Here is a 12,009-nt window from a genome sequence, read left to right as displayed (position 1 = left end):
GCTGGAGCTCCAGGCTCCTCCCCCTGATGAGTGCCACCAGAGCAAGCTACTTGCTCTTGGGGCACTCATGTGTACTCACTCATGAGCCACCCCTGTGTGTCTGTGAGAGACGCAGAGCACAGTTCAGCCCCGTTCCCTCTTCTCTTCACTGGCTGTGATTGACAGCAGCAGGAGCCAATGAAGAGGGAGAGACCTGAGAGAGCTACTACTCTTGTATAACAAAAAACTAAAAATGGGATCCCCTGAAATAGAATTACAATAAATATATACAATGAATATGCCGACTCACCCGAGTCCAAGGGTGGTATCCTCAGGACCAAAACAATATGGCAGAAAAATTAAACCAGTGAGTGAGGCCCCACTGGAAAAGTCCTCAGGAGAACATGATGCGGCTTTAAAACATATTTATTGGCACGGTAATGATACAGTACAAAAAGCTACATCACCCTCCACCTTTCACATTAAAACCATGACAACGTTGCCATAAAAAACACCTGTGCCGGGATCCCAGTCCAGGCCACGTGCACGCACACACACAGCACACCACACACTCAATCAGCAAGTGATGACGGAAGACCGCTAGGGTCATGTGGTGTTTAAAGGAAAACTAAGGACGGCCAGAATATAGTGGAGATGGATGTAACTAGTATGCAAATAATTGTCAGGATCAAAACAGGTAGCTGTGATTGCAATCTCAGTCCATCCTCAAAGGGAATGTATGGAGATTGATCCAGATATGAATGATAAATGATCCTCAATTCTCCCACATGAGCGCTCTGGCCAACATAATTGACATAATATACAACTCTCATGTGCAGCGTGTAATAGCCACTCAAACAGGGTATGTGTATAGCACAGCCAAATCTGTGCACTAATATGGCTGAGAGAGGTAGCCAATGGTCAAGCATAAAGCATGAAATTCAGTCCTTAGTCGTAATGGCAGACAAATAGAGATGGTATGGCAGACTAGAGAAAGACCCACAAAAAATAGTCCATAAGGATAAATTCCAAGGATATCAGAGAGAGTTACATTTTTGCCCATTCTTCTTTGCAAAATAGCTCAAGCTCTGTCAGATTGGACGGAGAGCGTCTGTGAACAGCAATTTTCAAGTCTTGCCACAGATTTAGGTCTGGACTTTGACTGGGCCATTCTAACAAATGAATATGCTTTGATCTAAACTATTCCATTGTAGCTCTGGTGAATCCCTGCACCAGTCTTAAGTCTTTTGAAGACTCTAACAGGTTTTCTTCTAAGATTGCCCTGTATTTGGCTCCACCCATCTTCCCATCAACTCTGACCAGCTTCCCTGTCCCTGCTGAAGAAAAGCATCCTCACAACATGATGCTGTCACCACCATGTTTCACAGTGGGGATGGTGTGTTCAGGGTGATGTGCAGTGTTACGTTTTCCACCACACATAGCATTTTGCTTTTAGGCCAAAAAATTCAATTTTGGCCTCATCTGACTAGAACACCTTCTTCCACATGTTTGCTGTATCCCCCACATGGCTTCTCACAAACTGCAAACAGGACTTCTTATGGCTTTCTTTCAAAATGGCTTTCTTCTTGCTACTCTTCCATAAAGGGCAGATTTGTGGAGTGCACAGCTAAGAGTTGTCCTGTGGACAGATTCTCCCACCCAAGAAGTGGATCTCGGCAGTTCCTCCAGAGTTACCATGGGCCTCTTGGCTGCTTCTCTGATTATTGATCTCCTTGCCCAGCCTGTCAGTTTAGGTGGACAGCCATGCCTTGGTAGGTTTTCAGTTACTCATACTCTTTCCATTTTCGGATGATGGATTGAACATCCGAACATCTGTGACATGTTCAAAGTTTGGGATTTTTTTTTATAACTTAACCCTGCGTTAAACTTCTCCACAACTTTATCCCTGACCTGTCTCGTGTGTTCCTTGGCCTTCATGATGCTTTTTGTTCACTAATGTTCTCTAACAAACCTCTGAGAGCTTCACAGAACAGCTGTATTTATACTGAGATTAAATTACACACAGGTGCATTCTATTTACTAATAGGGTGACTTCTGAAGGCAATTGGTTCCACAATTTAGTTAGGGGTATCAGAGTAAGGGGGGCTGAATGCACGCCACACTTTTCAGATAATTATTTGTAAAAAAAAAATTGAAATCCATTTATCATTTTCCTTCCACTTCACAATTATGTGCCACTTTGTGTTGGTCTATCACATAAAATCCCAATAAGATACATTTAAGCTTTTGGTTGTAACATGCCAAAATGTGGAAAATTTCAAGGGGTATGAATACTTTATCAAGGCACTGTATATTATTTAAAATTTTCACCAGATACACTTTAGTCATTACCGGTCTTAACAACCGTGGCATTGATCTTTGCTCTCTTTATGTCTGCCTCCCCCCCCCCCCATCAATTATGTCCTTAAACCACACGTAGTTTAACATTATTTTTTGGGCCCATAACACACCATCGGCTCAGGTATTGGAGCCCTTTTAACTGCTATTGGAACTGATTATGTTGAGGTGTATGCTGATGGTTGTGGGTTGGGGGGGACCCATTTGGGCTTGAGATGTGGAGATTGGGCTTCAACTTCTTCCCTCCCTTGCTCCTTGGCCCATGATGGAGATGTTTGGACTTATTTTGGTATTTGCTTTTTCAGGATTTATCGGGGGGTAAAGCAAAATCCTTTCTATTCCTAGGGATTTGTTTGCTTTTGGAGGGATATTTCTTCTGGATATGTAATATTGTTTGGTGTAACATTCTCAAGGATTGAGGCAGATAAGGGTAGGCCCATAGGGCATATATTTATATTTGTATTAGATGTCAAGTGACATATATGCATGATTATTAGTAGATGGCTGTTTGCTGGTGTTCCCCTCATGTTTTTCCATTGGATGAGTGAAAACAAGTCAGGCTGCCTCAACTATTAATGATTCCATTCGACATGGGCAGGAGTATTTTTGGATAGTACTGGAACTAACATTCGAAAATACACTGCTCAAAAAAATTAAAGGAACACTTTGAAAACACATCAGATCTCAATGGGGAAAACTATCATCCTGGATATCTATACTGATATGGACTGGGTAATGTGTTAGGAACGTAAGGATGCCCCATCATTTGATGGAAATGAAAATTATCAACCTACAGAGGACTGAATTCAAAGACACCCTGGAAATCAGAGTGAAAAAATTATGCAGCACGCTAGCCAATATTGCTGAAATTTCATTACTCAGTAGTTTTTATGGCCCCCATGTGCTTGTATGCATGCCTGACAATGTCGGGGCATGCTCCTAATGAGACGACTGATGGTGTCCTGGGGTATTTCTTCCCAGATCTGGACCAGGACATTACTAAGCACTTGGACAGTCTGAGGTGCAACCTGTCAGTGTCAGATGGACCAAAACATGATATCCCAGAAACGTTCTATTGGATTTAGGTCAGGCGAGCGTGGGGGCCATTTAATGGTATCAACTCCTTCATCCTCCAGGAACTGCCTGCATACTTTTGCCACATGAGGCCAGGCATTGTCGTGCATCAGGAGTAACCCAGGACCCACTGCACCAGCCTAGAGTCTGACAATGGGTCCAAGGAATTCATACCAATATCTAATGGCAGTCAGGGTGCCATTGCCCAGCCTGTAGAGGTCTGTTCATTCCTCCATGGATATGCCTCTCCAGTTCTGCACTGACCCACCGCCAAAACGGTCATACTGAATGATGTTACAGGCAGCATAACGTTCTCCACAGCTTCTGCAGACCCTTTCACGTCTGTCATGTGCTCAGGGTGCCAATTCTGGTGTTTAATGGCAAATGCCAACCGAGCCTTACGGTGCTGGGCAGTGAGCACAGGGCCCATTAGAGGACATCAGGCCCTCAGGCCACCCTCATGAAGTCTGTTTCTGATTGTTTGGTCAGAGACATTCACACCAGCGGCCTGCTGGAGGTAATTTTATAGGGCTCTGGCAGTGCTTATCCTGTTCCTCCTTGCACAAAGGAGCAGATACCGGTACTGCAGATGGGTTAAGGACCTTCTATGGCCCTATCCAACTCTCCTAGAGTAACTGCCTGTCTCCTGGAATCTCCTCCATTCTCTAGAGACTGTGCTGGGAGACACAGCAAATCTTCTGGCAATGGCACATTTTGATGAGCCATTCTGGGAGAGTTGGACTGCCTGTGCAACCTCTGTAGGGTCCAGGTATCGCCTCATGCTACCAGTAGTGACACTGATCCTAGCCAAATGCAAGACTAGTGAAAAACAGTCAGAAAAGATGACTAGGGAAAAATGTCAGTGGCCTCCACCTGTAAAACCATTCCTTTTTTGGGGGTCATTTCATTGTTGCCCAACTAGTGCACCTGGTAATTTCATTACCATCAAAGCAGCTGAAACTGATTAACAATCCCCTCTGCTACTTAACTGACCAGATCAATATCCCAGGAGTTTCATTGACTTGATGCTATGCTCTGATTAAAAAGTGTTCCTTTATTTGTTTTGAGCAGTGTATATATAACATTTTATGCTCCATTATATATTATACTTTTTCCCCCCCTGCCATTTATAGCTTTAACAGTTTATATGCACACCCTAAGGGGAAGTATTGCAATATGTCTTATTGAGTCTATTATGGTGGTTTTACTTATTTTCCTTTGTTTGGCACAACATAAACCCAATTATTCCCCCGAAGAAGCCTGTTTGGAAGAAACACATTGGAATTATGTGCTGTGGGCCATTCGTCAACATTCTATGTGGTTAAAACGTGAATAGTTATCTATTCAGCTTCATATTAGAAGCATTAGGATTAAGCATAACTGGTTATCATGATGTTCTCATGGGGATGATGTTCTGTAATAATTTCCAAATTATTTGGTGATGTGCTTTTAGATAGAGGTGTATGTACCCTAATGTTTTTAATTTGAAATATATATGTAATAAAGCTTTTTAATGTGTTTTTCTGAGAGACCATCCACTTTAAAATCCTTTATTTTGAGTTTTGTGGTTTTATCTACTATGGATCACCTAAACCACATGTAACAGCTTGATAAGTGGTTATTATATGAACAGCCACGGCTCCTATCAGCATGTCATTGATTTGTACAGGCTGCTAACCACAGTTGATCACAACCACCTATGCTACCTACTGCAGAAATACGCTGATTCTTGGCGGCGTACATCTGAATAAATCCTGAAGATCAAAGGCACAGCTGCGATACAGGTAAGTGATAATACAGTTGCTTTGCATGCTGCTTTTTATTTTTTCATTCAATAGATACTTTTACTAGTGTTTTTATATGTGCTTCAAAGAAAAAAGTGTTAGATAGAAATCTGTGCTCTTTTCATAACCTGAGTAAGAATTTCACACAATACTTAATTAAACCAGACATAGTTTTCAATGTTTCCATCATTCACATAGGAAACCATATATGTAGAGCAATAAATATCTGTACCAGCATCTAGGGTTTACAAAAACAACAACAAAAAAAACAGTTGAAAAGCATTTACAATTTGTTTACTTTGCATTAAGTAGACTTTTGTAAATGTGCACAAAGAGAAAGGCCAATGCTGGAAAACTTGCATTAAGCACTGTTGTATGGGGTATGAAAGCATTGTGAAACTACTGCAACATAATGAGCTTTAGGCCTTACAATGTTGATACAGTAATGTTAGTTTTCTTGCTAAAATGGATTAACATACTTTCTAGACTTAAAGGTATTTGTCATAATACATTAACTAGTAAATCCAGCATATAAGGCCATAGTCAATGTTACAATAGAAAAAGGACCCTGTTTATCAGGTGACCATGAAGCTAGGCAGCCTGGCTTTTAGCAATTGCACTAATACACTGTAATGTGAATGACTGAAAAAGTAGAGGGAGAAAAAAGGAATTTTGACTTACTGGTAAATTCCATGTCTTGGAGTACAGTATATAATACAGGCTGAATAGTCATAGACCCTGGGTTATATAGGCTGATACCTTCAGGTGTTTACCCGCTGACAAAGATTTTGAGGACACGCTTCCTGGGCATCCCCCTAAAATCCTACCCCAGTCTGTGCATCCACAGTTTTGTAGCAATCATTGCAGAGTAACAAAGGATTAGAAAAGAGGGCAGTCTGTGTCTTGTACTGTACTCCAAGATATGGAATTTACAGGCAGATCAAAATTTCTTTTATCTTCATCACACAGTACAGGATACAGACTGAATATTTATAGACTCTGGGACATCCCTAAGTGATAAATGAGAAGGGTGGGAAACAACTAGGCAAACAGAACTGTGCCAACAGACCCAACTTCAGAGTGCCATTGCAAGAACTTTGCGGCCAAAAGCTGCATCTGCAGAAGACTGGACATCCACCTGGTAGAACACTGACAAGATATAAACAGAAGACCAGGTGGTGGCCTTACAAAGCTGGGAAACAGAGGCTTGATGTCTAAATTTCCAGTATACTCCCACTGATCTGGTGGAGTGACCACTAAGAAGTGCTGAAGGAGCTTTTTCTTTGAAAATGTAAGCTCTTTAGGTGAGTGGTCTTAGCCATCTAGTGATGGTCAATTTTGAAGCAGGATTTCCCTTACAGGGTCCTTAGCATGGGACAAATAGGGAGTCCATATTTTTGATACAAGATGAAGCTTTAGGATAGATTCTGATGGCTCGGACTACACCCAGGCAGTTTAAAGTGATTCACTTTGGATGCTTTGAGGTATGGAATAAAGATGGTGTCTTCATTGAGGTAAAAAAAAGTGACACCACCATAGGAAGGAAGGATGGCCATGGGCATAAGGATACCTTGTCTTTGTGAAGTGTGAGTAACTCCTTACAAGTGAGGGTTGCTAGCTCAAAGGCATGTCCTACAGATAGTAACTAAGAAGTCTAATTTATGGGAGTGAGCATCAAACAGTGGTTTCTGCAGGGCAAGTTTTTATAGGGGTAAGCAAATCCAGTTTTTTTCTAAAGAATGGACAAGGCCGAAACCTGTCCTTTGCTAGAGCCAAGTTTTGCTCAAGCGTTGTTGCATTGCTAGGATTGTAAAAGATCTGGAGTACCTTTGAGCACACCAAGTAGAAAAGTAATGCACCAAGGCAAACAGTGGTCATGGCCAAATTGTGTTAACTGTGGGAGGATCTTAGGTGCAACTAGAACTCTTTATTGAACAGAAATACAGGTTTTTATATACTTAAGAAATAGGGTCAGTCTCCAAATGAACAATACAAACAAATATTACGCATTGTGATAAACATCCCACACTGATTAGATAAGGAGGTAAAGTTGGCACAAGATTAATCCCATCATGTAGGAGCTTCCAGGAGGACTAGCCAACAGACAGAAATAAGTGACTCAATTAACAATGGAACAAATACACCCAGAGTAAACACATCACACCTTAATAAACAGATTACAGCAAGAGACCTCAGCATCAGGTTGTTTTGAGCTGATTATATTAACATCTGCTTTAAGTCTAGGGTGGGGGTTGAAGCAGTCAATGTTGTTTTGGGCACAGATAACCCAAATCTGTATCCTGGTCCTCCAGTTCTCACTCTGTGTTTAGGGGAGACATGAACTCGAACCTGAAGTAAAACTACTACAAAGGTTCCCCCCAGGCACACACCTCCCAAAGAATAGGCACCTCAGATGCCAGGGCCCATGGTCAGTAGGCAAGAGGTTAGCCTGCAGTCCCCTCCAAATGCCCCTGTCCCTGCTGGGTCTGTCACAGGGGATCTCGAGATAGCAGATCTGGCTTGTTTGGAAGAGGCCAGTGGTCATTTCCTAGCAGTCTGAGTATACACCAGGTGGTTCTGGTCAAGTGTGATGCAATGAGAATCACTTGTTTCTTTTCTTGCTCTATTTTGTGGAGCAACCAAGGCAGAATTTTCATTAGAAGAAAAGCATAGATTAGCCTGAACTGAGTCCAGGGAATTATCAGGGCATCTGATGCCAGTGCTAGAGGATCCTTGTCCCTGGCTACAATCAGAGGTAAATTGGTGTTGAATCTGGAGGCCAGGGTGTCCACATCCAGAGTCCATCATCTTTGACTTCTCAGACTGAAGATGTCAGGGTAAAGGACCCATTCCGTTTGGTCCAGGTGGTGACGAGTGAGGTAATGTGCTCACCAGTTGTCCACTCCTGGGATGTGGACAGCAGAGATCGTTGCACAGTGTTCCTTCATCCAAGAGATGATTTGACTTGTTTCCTTCAAGGCTGCATGACTTCTGGTACCCCCTTGGTGACTGATATAAGCCACAGCTGTGGCATTGTCCAGTTGCACCCTGGTTGTGTTTCCTTGCAGAAGGAGGGGTCCAGTGGTGAAGAGCCATTCTTACTGCTCTGAGCTCCAGGATTGTCGATGAGGAGCTTGACTTTCTTGGATGACCATGTTCCTTGGATTAAGAAATAATACCTCAGTATACTCAATCCTATTAACAAAACAAATATATACTAAATAAAATAATATCTCGAATTATGTAAATCCAAGTCCTCAATGAGGGAACCTTCCAAATGACTCCAAACGTCAAAGTGATCCTCAAAAAAAGAAAAAACTAAATAGTGTATTATCCTTAAATAAAATGTGTACAATAATAATCATATGTGCCACTTCACATCATACGTGACCATATAGGTGACCCAGTGAACTCAACGTGATAAACGTGCTTGAGAAACACTAGTGATCAAAAAATCCAAGTGCTAGTAACAGTGAGCAATTCTACAGTGTGAGGACTGAATACCCTTACCAGATGGCAAAGAAACCACGCTTTAATACCACCAAGGGTATACACCATCTAAGGAAAGCTATTCCCAGCATGGGTAATTATTCTTTAGGATGTCCTCATAGCCTAAGTAGCACTTTAATATTATTAGAATTGAATTGGTTATTGTAATTAATTTATTAGCGAGTGGAGATTAGGATAATGTGTATAGCGATTAGAGTAGTATATATGCGTATAGACATGGATTATATACAGGGTTTATATGCTTGGTATGTTTCCCTGTTTCATTATGGCGTCCTGAGTCTCAGCACCAGAGAAGAGAGAGATATGGCTGGATAAGAGGATGCCGCGCTTTGTATATGCATAGTGTGAGGAAAGGATCATTCTGTAACCGGTATCTAGATAGAGTGTTGGCACCTTTCCATGTTGCAATATGGCGACAGTGTATTCAACGCCTCCTCTGTGCCATGAAGAGGAGTGGTATAAAGGTGACTGATCCATCTGACGTACACACCCCTTAAGACTAAGTCCTTGTGACGAAACGCGTCAAGGGAAGTGACGTCAGACGCAAACGGAGGAACCGAAAGTGGCGGATCAGCGATTTTGGAAATCCCATCCAAACGTCTCTGGAAACTGCTGGGACTCTGCAGAGATTTGGGCTATGGGAGCTTTGGCGTTTTTTTACCTATTAATGTAAGAGCATTATTAAAGTGTTATTTGCTTACAATATACGGAAATACACTATATATCCTTTCCATATATTATGGGTATCGTTGGAGCATGGGTACTATGAGTACTACTGAGTACTCTTGCTCAAGGTCCTGATGACATCTAGGAGCTTTTTATCCATGAGGATATGAAGACATCCTAAAGAATAATTACCCAGGCTGGGAATAGCTTTCCTTGGATGGTGTATACCCTTGGTGGTATTAAAGCGTGGTTTCTTTGCCATCTGGTAAGGGTATTCAATCCTCACACTGTAGAATTGCTCACTGTTACTAGAACTTGGATTTTTTGATCACTAGAGTGTTTCACAAGCACGTTTATCACGTTGAGTTCACTGGGTCACCTATATGGTCACGTATGATGTGAAGTGGAACATATGATGATTGTTATTGTACACATTTTATTTAAGGATAATACACTATTTAGTTTTTTCTTTTTTTGAGGATCACTTTGACGGTTGGAGTCATTTGGAAGGTTCCCTCATTGAGGACTTGGATTTACATCATTGGAATTCATTTAGTGTATGATTTTTATTTTTTGGACACAAGTACATCACTGTGGGATTTTTTTCGGACACTTTATTTATTCATCTATCATTTATTATTCATTTATTTACTATTTTGGAGATATTATTTTATTTAGTATCATATATTTGTTTTGTTAATAAGGTTGAGAATACTGAGGTATTATTTCTTATTATTACACTTTCAAGGGTGAAAGTTAGACTTCTATGCTTTAAGAGGATAGGTATACTGTTTATTTTTGAGATACCGTATTTAATTAAATCATGTTCCTTAGATTGTAAGAAAAAACAGGCATCAAATGTTATCACTTTCCAGTGATATAGCAGAAATGACTTCCCTATCGTCAAGCCAGGGTTGGAAATCCACTAACAGGAGTATGGGTAGATCAAGAGAAGGTGTATGCTTGTTCCATGTCAACAGACTGTTGTGTTGGAGAGGTCTAAAGGGAACATGGGTGAATAGGACAGCCTTGAAGGTCGTCATCATGTGGCCCAGAATATTCATGGAGAGTTCAGGGAGAGAGAAAATTGCTCTGTAGAAAAAAGATATTTGCTTGGGCTGTATCTAGAATCGGGCCCAGGTATTCTGAGGTGAAGAGAAAGCTGGAGAAAATAAATTTGAAAGTAGATCACCAAACTGAAAGCCAGGAGCATCTGAATTATCTTGTGGACATTTGCAGACAGCTGGAAGGGAGACGAGTCATTCAGAATCAGGTTGTTTATATAACCTGTGACCTGGGTGCCCTGAGTTTTGAGAAGGGCCAGAAGAGGTGTAAGTTCATCAGTGAATATTCTTGGAGCACAGTAAAGGCCAAAAGGCTGTGTGTCAAATTGGTGTAGAAACAGCTGATAAGGATAAATGGAGATATGAAGATAGGCATCTTGGATGTCTACAAATGCCAAGTAGTCCCCTTGCGTCAAAGAGGCAACCACTGACCTTGTAGATTCCATGCAAAATTTTGAACTTTGAAGTTGTTTGTTTCTGGATGTAAGGCCCATGATAGAGCTAATGCCCCTGTTAGGATAGGAGATGGGCCTTCTGCAAATCTGACTGTTCTTGGGAAGATTTTGGTTGATTTGAAAAAAAAGTGGTGGGGGGTAGAGTTCCGAACCGTATTTTGTATCCCTTTGAAACCGATGATTGTACCAAGTCTAGAACGTCTATGACCCAGACAGGCAAACTGTAACAGATGCCCCCTCCCCCACTCTTAGGAGTAAGAGTTCCCCTTCAGTGGGAAAAGGGCTGTGTGGGCCAAGTGTTACGCTAAAAGTAAGGGCTGAACTTGGTCATGGAAGTGGAAGCCTGGGTACAGAGTTGAGGTGCTCTATGTTTTGAGGAGGTAGAAGCTCCTGAGGCGTAGGGTTTTGGAACTTTCCTCTGTGGGAAAAAGACCCCCCTTTTTCCATCTGCTATGAAATTGTCAAGCACCTTACCTAACAGATGTCCTCTTTCAAAGAGAATACATGTGAAGCTGGGTTCCATAGGGATGAACCATGGCCCTAGACCTGTATAGTACCCTGCAGCTGAATACATATGTTGCACAAAGTGCCGAGGTTAGTGCCCATGCAGGATTCAGTGCCTGAAGCAACATCTCTATGGTGTGGGGTCCGGGTATGATTCCCAAGGTTGCACCAATCCATGTACACTGCTTCTATTGTGATAGTAGAAAACAGTGAAGAGTTGATTGAAGATTCAAAGTAAAATAATAAACTAGTTAGCTAAGAGTGATTGCTCCAAAAAGAAAAAGAGGTCCATCACTTTAGGACAGTAGCAAAAAAATTGAGGACTCACAGAGTGGGACGGGGCTATAGGGGGGACACCCAAGGGGCATATCCTTTAAAGCTTTGCCAATGACCAATCACCTGAAGGTGCCAGCTTACAGCCCAAGGTCCATGAATTTTCAGCCTGTGTCCTGTACTGGAGGATTAAGATATGGAAACCATCTTCCATTGGTAAGGAGTATATTGAAATCAGAAGTTATGTACAGTATAATCGTAGTAATACAGTATTTGGAAACAGCAAAGCATGACTGTTACCATTGGTTTGGCTCCCTGAGCATCTGCAGCTTTACAAATGCA

This window comes from Staurois parvus, unplaced genomic scaffold (genome assembly GCF_062004578.1).
Source record: "Staurois parvus isolate SC_StPar_1 unplaced genomic scaffold, SC_StPar_1.0 ptg000839l, whole genome shotgun sequence".
In the NCBI taxonomy this organism is placed as follows: Eukaryota; Metazoa; Chordata; class Amphibia; order Anura; family Ranidae; genus Staurois; species Staurois parvus.
Note: the sequence above shows the minus strand (reverse complement) of the source record.